Here is a 10,000-nt window from a genome sequence, read left to right as displayed (position 1 = left end):
ATGTGATGGGTAACAAAATTGACCTTTGTGTGCTTACTGAGACATGGCTTAAAGATGAAGATTCTGTTAGTATTTCTTCACTATCACCACCAGGATATTTGTTTCATAATTGTCCTCGACCTTCGCAGCGCATTGGAGGCGGTATTGGATTAATGCACAGAGATAATCTTCAGACTTCTCGAACTGACTCTGGAGAAAAACGATCCTTTGAATATTGTGAATGGAACATTATGAACTTAAGTAGACCACTGAAACTCATTGGCATCTACCGACCACCTTACTCTGAGGCACACCCAGTGTCTGCTAATGTCTTCTTTGAGGAATTTTCTGTCTATCTGGAAAATATTGTTATGTGTTCTGAAGTTTTGCTTATCTCTGGTGATTTCAATTTTCATCTCGACAGCCATACTGACTCTGACGCTGATAAATTCTCGGATTTACTGGAAACTTTTGGTCTCATACAACATGTTACTACACCTACGCATTCATCTGGTCATATCTTAGACCTTGTTGTGACTCGATCATGTTATGATTTGCTCCTACAAACTCCACGTACAACGTTCTTCATCTCTGATCATTGCTTTATTGAAACTGCTATGGCTTTTCCTCGCCCTGAACTTTCTATAAAAGAAATCTGTTTTCGTCAATACAAGAAGATCGATATTGAGACTTTCAAGAACAACATCCTTGACTCTAAGTTACACCACAATCCTCCAACTGACCTGTTAAATCTGGTCAAGACCTACGACAAGGTACTTACAGATATTCTAGAAAGAAATGCTCCTCTATTGCATAAAACGGTAACTGTAAGGCCTATGGTCCCGTGGTTTAACCCTGAGCTTAAAGCCTTGAAAGCAAAGCGAAGAAAGTTAGAGAAGAAAATGTTGCGAAGCCAACGGAAATCTGACAAAGATGCCTATCGTGAAATTTGCAACAAGTACACAAAGCTACTGCACGACTGTAAACATCTTTACTACACTGAACAAATCAATCAATGTGCTGGGGATTCCCGTAAACTGTTTCAGGTTGTCACCTCGTTGTGCAATAAGAAGCAAGAATGTCCACTGCCACCTCATAATGACAGTGAAACTCTCGCCAATGATTTTGGTGATTTTTTTTGCCGCAAAATTGATCTGCTAAGAGAGGAAATTGACAGCATTCATGTGGTTCCACCACAAATTAATTGTTATCCACCAGAAATTCAACTTCACTCATTTTCTACCGTTACAGAATCGGATGTTCGTGCTGTCATCATGAGCTCCTCTAGTGCATTTTGTAAACAGGATCCAATTCCCACATGGCTACTGAAGTTATGCATTGATGAACTTCTCCCAGTAATAACCGAAATGGTAAATCTCTCCATCCGTGGTGGACTTGTCCCTGCTGATTGGAAGTGTGCTCTTGTGAAACCACTTTTGAAAAAACTGGACCTTGAACCTGTACTCAACAACTTCCGACCTGTCAGTAATCTGTCCTTTATTTCAAAGTGTGCTGAGAAACTGGTACTTCAACAATTATTGTCGCACTGCTCTGAGAATGCACCGCTTCCTAGCAACCAATCTGCTTATCGGAAATACCATTCTACCGAAACTTGCCTACTTAAGGTGCAGAATGACATTTTGCTAAGCATGGATCGACAAGAGGTTACACTTCTCGTATTACTTGACTTAAGTGCTGCATTTGACACTATTGATCATAATTTACTACTTAACTTACTTCAATCTGATTTCGGTGTTATTGGTAGTGCACTTCAGTGGGTCCGTTCTTTTCTGTCTGAAAGACAACAGCGAGTAGTTGTTGGTCAATCTTGTTCTAAAGACTATCAAATGAAATATGGAGTCCCGCAAGGAAGTTGTATTGGTCCAATCTTGTTCCTGCTGTATACTTCTCGACTCTTTAAACTTATGGAAAAACATTTACCCGATATGCAAGGCTACGCGGATGATACGCAGCTATATCTATCTTTTCGGCCGTCATCCTCTGAAGAGATGGATCGTGCACTATCTGCGTTATGTGCTGCCATTGCTGAAGTTCGTGCCTGGCTTATCTCTCACAAACTAAAATTCAATGACACCAAAACTGAGTTTATCATTATTGGTACTCGCCAACAGCTAGCTAAAGTGGAAATACCTTCTGTGAAAGTGGGGACAGCTGACATAGCACCCTTGACCAGCATCAGGAATCTTGGTGCCTGGTTTGATGATAAAATGTCTATGAATGATCACATCAACAAGACCTGTAGTAAAGCCTTCAGAGGACTTTACAACATCAGACAAATCAGAAAATTTCTTTCAACAGACACTACTAAAATACTAGTCCACGCCTTTGTAACATCGCACCTGGACTATTGTAACTCGCTACTGTTTGGCCTACCTGCATATCAACAAGAACGTCTTCAAAAGGTGCTTAATGCAGCTGCATGAGTCATATGCTTTATTCCCAAGTACGACCACATTACACCATCGCTTATAAAACTACACTGGCTTCCAGTGAAGCAGAGAATTGAGTTCAAAATTGCTCTATTAGTGTTTAAAGCAGTAAATGGCTTGTCTCCTGTGTACCTAACTAATTTACTTCAGATTCAGCCAACACGGAGATATAAACTTAGATCTGATGATAAAGAACTACTGTTCATACCAAGATCTAAATCAAAATCAGGAGACCGTGCTTTTGCTATAGCCGGACCAAGAATATGGAACGATTTACCAATTGACATTAGACTATCGGCAAATTTGGAGACTTTTAAAAAAAATCTTAAGACTTATCTTTTTAAAAAGGCTTACTATTGACTCCTAATTGCATAATTGTCATGAACTTTTTTGTTCAGTTTACATATATATTTTTTCTTTTCTTTTATGCATTTAGATTTACTTTATATATTTATAATTTTGTATCTATATGTACATATTTTTTGATGTTTTTATATCCACATCTTATGAATCAGTTTACTTTAGTTCGTAAGCATTACGTTTATATATTTTGTAAATAGTATTTATTATTTATTTGTCTTTTTTCATTGTAAAGCGCTTTAGAATATTTTATAGTTTAAGCGCTATATAAATTTATATATATTATTTATTATATTATTATTACTCGTTCTCGTCCTAGAATCTGAAGGTCCCTAATGTGCCCTGAATACGACACCAACTGACAAGTGTGCAACTATGCTGCACAAGTTGCACACCTTTCTACCACTGAGTAATCAAGCCACCTGCAAGTTACATGCTTAGTTACCTGGCTTCTAAATGAAAGTGAGGCTGGAGATGACATTGTTATGATACAGAGCTCCACCCTTTTCTTATGCCAACAATGTTGTTCTCATGCTAATTAATTGGAATTTACATAAGAAAAGCAGTGAGGTTTTTATCAAAACAAGGTCAACTCCAGCCTCACTTTCCTTCATAGGCCAGGTAACTAAGCACACAACTGTAAAATTTCTTAATGGTGTATTATTGCAATTTATTTCAATCATTCTATACATATCCCATAAAAGGTAAAAAAAAAATTTTTAAGAGAGAATATATGAATGTCGTATGTTGCAACCGTGTATATGAAACTATTTTTTATGTGAAAGATCATCACAGTTAATGAAACAAAGAAGTGAACTTACTGTAAAGAAACCTAAACTAGGAGTACTCAATGATTAAATAAATATAGTGGCTTCGTTTGGAGAACTTTGGAGGTTGGAATCACAAGACAAGCAGAGATGTTATGAGGGCATTCATTTATGTACAGAACATGTGAGGCTTGTGGAATGTGGCCAAAAATGAAAAGTTTAGAGTTATGAGGTGATGACATAAAAAAGTATATTTTTGAAAATCTGGAATTTGTTGAAATTGTCTAGGAGGTTATTACTAAAAAATGTCCCTTGCCAAAAGTCAGCCTGATGGTGGAAATTGACTCCATACTAACCATCCAAGGTGCGCAATCGTCATTTTGCGCATAGGATGTATCAAAATCGAGATGCACATGCACATACATGACATAATTCAAGATAATGCGCAAAAAGCAGACGAACGAAATAAAATTATGAAACCTTGTAAAAGTTCACTCTATGCACAGAATACCCAAGCTTAGAAATTGCAGGCATGAACAGGACTTCAACCCATGGCCACGTAATCTAAACACTGCTCTACCAGTGAGCTAACAAGCTACTTGTTGGGAGGTGAACATTTTACTGTTCATCCTTTATTCTGTAGGAGGTGAAAGTATGATAGAGGCAGAAAAAGAGAGAATACATGAATGTCACACAACGTAACCACAGGAATGGATCAATTTGTAAAAGAATTAAAAGCGCAGAATTGCTCTTTTAAAGTAATTTATCATGCATCAAAAAGCAAACGTTAAAGGCAAAGGCAAAGTAGATTGTTTTTCATCCCTAAAAGGTTGATTATGCTTCAAATGATAATAAGACAAAGTTTACTTTGTATGATTCTCCATGCATGGCCAATCACTAATGAAATAGCTACTGGAGTTAATTTCTATAAAAGACTCTGTAAGAAGGGATGGCATTGGTGAGAGAGCTCGACTCCTAACAATGTGGCTCAGGTTGGACTCCCAGACTTATAAATGGTCTGGTTCATTATCAGACAGTCGTGTATCACATGTGGGTTGAGTTTGTTGGTTCTCTTAACTTTTCTCAGAGAGGATTTTCTTCAGGTCCTCCATTTTCTCCCTCTCCTTAAAAACCATCCTCTGATTGATATGAATTGATTTGATTAATTAAATGATTTCTGTGCAGTGTCCCCAATACAGTTAATACTTCAATAAAGTTCATTATTGCTGCGGTGTAGTGTCAGCAGGCAAGTAAAGCACAGAAATTTGATTGTACTTAATGACCAGATACAAGTAAATTGACTGCCATGGGGAGATTGGAAAGCTGCTATTTGAAGACTCAGTCCTTCATTGGTGCAGGTTAGGAGTATTTACATGAGACCGGGACAAACTCAGACTGGTATGAAATAATTGCAGCAATTTACATGAAACTGGGACAAAATACTTGGTGCTTGGTAGGCTTGATTACCAGCCACTGTTTCGGGAAAAGAGGCAGCGTTCACTCCCGAAATCACAGCTGGACGCGTGAGGTGAGCCATTGTTAACAACTGCCAATCAGAAACTCATCTGCACAAATCGAGCAGGAATAAGTTGTAATTTTTGGTACAAGAATCTTTGACGTGGCCTGTTCGAGCTTTACAGTACCTTTAAGGTGGGAAACATTCAAGATTATGACAACGGGAAGAGTTCGAGAAGCTGGAGAATGGTATTGTGTCGTTTTCTACTGCCTGAGTTCGGAAACTTCACTAATTTTCCAGATGGCGTCAACAGGGAAAATACGGCTATTGCAAAATTTCCCCTCAGACTTTGCTAATGTAAGAGCAAGTAAAATTCCTGAAGATCAATTGAAATTACTGGTGAGTTTCTTGGTGGCAGAATGGAAGGGGAGGGGCAATGAGGCCAACTGAGAAATTTGCAGCAGCTGAAGATTTCATGTTGCTGGATGATTATTTGCCCGCGTTGAATTACTCACATTGATCATTTAACCACAAACTCAGGCTTGCATCAACTGGAAACTTCGCACAGACCTTTTCAGCAATGTTATGTAATTAATTACTGTTTTGATAATCATTAGTTGTTGTCCTTCAGTAGCATTTTGTGGTTAATGATTCCAAGTTCAAGTGAGGCCTAACACTACTGTGACGTTTTTATACCCAATTATTCCATCAGAGATCAACCCTAGTATTGGAATTGGGCCCACACAAGGACAGAGAAAAACTCTGACCAGGGTGGGATTTGAACCCACGACCTTCGGATTAGATCACCGCCGCTCTACCGACTGAGCTACAAGGCCAGAACGGGAGCAGGCCGTGGGTATGTGAACCCTGAAGGACAACAACTAATGATTATCTAAACTAGGCTTGGGCCGAGCCGAATTTGTCCTTGTGAATAACATCTCACATACCCACGGCCTGCTCCTGTTCTGGCCTTGTAGCTCAGTTGGTAGAGCAGCGGTGATCTAATCCGAAGGTCGTGGGTTCAAATCCCACCCTGGTCAGAGTTTTTCTCTGTCCTTGTGTGGGCCCAATTCCAATACTAGGGTTGATCCCTGATGGAATAATTGGGTAAAAAAACTTCACAGTAGTGTTAGGCCTCACTCGAACTTGGAATCATTATTCTCAAATGCTACTGAAGGACAACAACTAACGATTACAAAGTGTCTGTTTCTGATAATTAAAATATTAGTTAGTGTGCAGTCCTGCTTGCAAAGTGTTAACAATTCCAATTAAATGCATATTGAAGCTCAATCCCTCTCTCTCTATGCTACTTGTATTGCGATGATCGTTGCATTTACCAAGTTTTCTTTAGGCAGATTGGTCTAAAATACAATGCCCCCTATAAGCAAATTTGTAAGTAAATGAGAAAAGAAATTATGTTAAAAGTGTAAACAATGATGTCAACGAACTCTCTTTCATTGAAAATGACTGTGTTTTAACAAGTGGAAAAAGTCCATTTTTGACTTCCTGCAAAAAGGTCCACGTAGCGAAACCAAAATCACCCTTTTTTCTGTCGGAGGGGTGGGAAGGGGTTCTTTCATTCATTTCCATATCCCCGTCAAAGGAGGCTACTAACTGGGGCTGTTTTTGAATTCAAGGAACTTGGAGTAAATTTAATGAGGCGTTTTGGAGAAATCTTTCTTCATTTTAGAGTTAATTAAGCAAAAACATGACAAAAGCAAACCTGTCAGATTTTCTATATGTTGCTTCAGGCAATCAGCTGTTTCGTCAACAGGGAAAGTGACTTCATAATTTTTCTTGTTCCAAACCACTCTAAAACTTGCCGTCTCTCTGCAAGACGAAGCGGGTTCATCCTCTGTTGAGTCCTTCTCTTTCTCCTCCACGCTAAAATCTTCTTTCGACGTCTCGTTCATTTCCGCGTTCTCGTTGTCAACATCAGCATTTTTGGGACAACATTGCTCCCGACACGGGTCCTGAGAAGAATCCGTGCGCTCGCACTTTCTATCGGACTCCAACTTGTCGTCGGCATCTATTACTAAAATTAAGACAGTAACTATTCTGTCATCAAGATTGGAATTTGCTGCCCCACAAACAATTTTTGAGATAAACAAAAAAGTATTTACCAGACCCTTCTTCCGCCATTTTCCTTTTCATGTTGGAAGCAATGACCATGCGCGAGCACCCTCATCGTGGGCTCTTAAAAAAAAACAAGATGGCGGACGTGCCGGAGTGCGCCTGAACGTAATTCTACTTTAAAACGAGAATATTCTGACGATTAGAGTTTAGAAAAAGAGATCACTTTACAAACGTTCGCTGCATGAATATATTTATTTAGTGGTGTTTTTTTTAATTGCAGACTGTCCTGGAACAGGTAGCGAACAGGCAGGGAAAAGCTCTGCATGTCAAGGATGTCCGAACCAAACCATTTGCGCATCAAGTAAAACAGTAGGACCAGATCCAGGTAATTCGTTCTCACCCTTTAATATGCCATGCAGGTTTCATAATTTATCCCGAAGTTCTGCCCTTCCTTTTGTGTTCGCGTGAAAACTGCTCGAACCGTGATTTTTTGCGTCGACACATTCTTGTGCTCAGTTACCAGGCCTTTGGAATTGGATGAGGTCCCAAACTTGAGTTCATTAAAAATAGACCAGGTTCTCAATAGACGGTGATAATCCCCAAGTGTTAAAGGAAGAGAGCTCTTTTGAACTAGGAAGCAATGATGAAGAACAACCTTCAAAGAACTGAGTTATACAAAGGGCCGGAACCAACATGTAACCATTTTATTAGGAAGTTTACCATAGTAAAATTAATACTGATTTTAGGGATGGAGTTACAGTGTAGGGGTATGTTAGGGTTATGTATGAAACCTGACACTATTAGCTGTCTGTTGCTTTGACAGCAATAAAAAGTATTATTATTGCTGTGCCAAGTAATGACCGTTACATTCCTGCAGATCATTTAATTCAACACGGTAATTAAAGAAAACATTATGTTTTCAGTCATCTACTGGGACAAATTAACCTTTTTGTTTTGGCATTAAAGTGACAGAAATGATTTTTAAAATTCCGTTAGCTGTAGCAGAGGTTAAAGAAAGGATGTCTTCAGTTAAGCACAAGATTTTGGTATTGTCTGGAAAAGGAGGGGTTGGTAAAAGCACATTTACAGCACATCTTGCTCATGGCCTTGCAGCTGACAATAATAAACAGGTAATTAATAAAATGATTAACTTTTAAAATGCTGGTTTACTGGTAAAGGTATTTTCTCAATATTATTGCTTATCAGTTTTGACAAGAACTTTTTTTGACTTTCAGTACTACACTGGAAATGCTGTTGGTCCTATGACATAGTGTGAAAAAAATTGAGATGATGATGAGGGTGACCCGAAAACACTGACCCCCGGTCCATGGACCCCCTACGGACCGGGTCCATGGACTGCCTTACGGACCAGTCCACGGACTATCTCTACAGACCCCCTCTACAGACCACCCCAAAAAACACAGAATTAAAATAAATAACAACTGAAAATTTGTTTATACCGGTTGTCTGGATAGACCACTCTTGCCGGTGAAATCTCAGCCGTTATGCTTTGCAAATCAGACTAAGGCTCAGGTGTTGCCTTTTCCTTCGCTGTTGACTGGAGTGCTTCGAATCTAAGTTCTTCCGCCATTTTGTTCAGGACAGAGAGATCGTGAAGCCTGGTGCGAGTTCACAAACCCGCTGGAGAATGATCCGAACAAAATGGCGGAGGGAAAGAAAGAAAATACAAATAGAACTTACTTATTATCAATCTTTTTCGAAGGATTCCAGTCCACAGCGAAGGAAGGGGCAATATGTGATTAATAGACTTTGTACCTGAGCCTGAGCCTTAGTCTGTTGAATTTGCGGAGCGTTACGGTTGAGATTTCGCCGACACGAGTGACACGAGTGGTCTATCCAGACATGCCAACAACTGGTAAGTCAAATCTTTAGTTTTCATTTACTGTATTTTCATTTCTATGTTGTTTTAGGGTGGTCCGTATAGGGGGTCCATAAGGGTAGTCCGTGGACCCAGTCCGTAGAGGGGTCCATGGACTGGGGGTCAGTGTTTTCGGGTCACCCTGATGATGATTATTATTAATATTAATAGTATCATTATTATTACTGTTATTATTATTATTAGTAGTAGTAGTAGTAGTAGTAGTAGGAGTCGGAGTCGGAGTCACAGTGACTGTCGGAGTTAATATCTCATCAAATTGTCAATGTCATAATATTGAAATGTTCATCTTGAAAGAATACATGTTTTACAAAAAATTACTTCCAGAACTGCTCAGCCTCAAATTTCCTAGTTGGAAACTTAAGGCGTTTTTAACAGGCAACATTAAAACTTTAGTAACATGTATTGTTGTTGAAACACGGCTTGACATTAATCGACTTTTGAAACACTGGGACCTAACGAACACATCCATGTTGTATTCATTTTTAATACTGTTAGAAAACTAAGGACATTGCTTTTGCTTTTCAGATAGCTGTGTTGGATGTTGACATTTGTGGACCATCAATTCCCAAAGTTATGGGGCTTGAAGGAGAGCAGGTATGCACCTGATTTTACATTTAACTCACTCACACCTGAACTGCCCTGGACTTCCCCTATTGACAAGTAAAATCTTTTGCCGTTAGACATGGTAAAATCTGTGTCCCACTCCAACTGAGGAATCAATGGGTTAAATGGGGACAGAGGTTTTGAGTGGATGTTAAGTGGGGACAATCGACTAGAATAATAAAATAATGTTGAAGAGGAGACAACTAAATGAACTGACAAAAATGTAGTCATATGTGCATCTTTAATTTGCCATCACTCCAAATTAATTCAGAAAATAAATTTGCGGTGCAGGGATGGCGCAGTTGTGAGAGCACGCATCTCCCACCAGTGTGGCCTTGGTTCAATTCCCAGAGTCAGCGTCGTGTGGGCTGAGTTTGTTGGTTCTCTACTCTGCACCGAGAAGTTTTGT

General features: G+C 39.2%; 1 long non-coding RNA gene and 1 pseudogene across 1 annotated transcript in view; one reads left to right on the top strand and one right to left on the bottom strand.

Moving 5' to 3' along the window:
• LOC137969630 (uncharacterized) overlaps nucleotides 1-10,000 on the bottom strand; it is a 159,357-nt gene that overhangs the window by 135,466 nt on the left and 13,891 nt on the right. The gene's annotated exons all lie outside the window — the stretch shown is intronic.
• LOC137969625 (cytosolic Fe-S cluster assembly factor NUBP1 homolog) overlaps nucleotides 7,225-10,000 on the top strand; it is a 15,362-nt pseudogene continuing 12,586 nt past the window's right edge.

The sequence above is a fragment of the Montipora foliosa genome, chromosome 9 (assembly GCF_036669935.1).
Source record: "Montipora foliosa isolate CH-2021 chromosome 9, ASM3666993v2, whole genome shotgun sequence".
Lineage (NCBI taxonomy): Eukaryota > Metazoa > Cnidaria > Anthozoa > Scleractinia > Acroporidae > Montipora > Montipora foliosa.
Note: the sequence above shows the minus strand (reverse complement) of the source record. Positions and strands in the feature narration are given on the sequence as shown.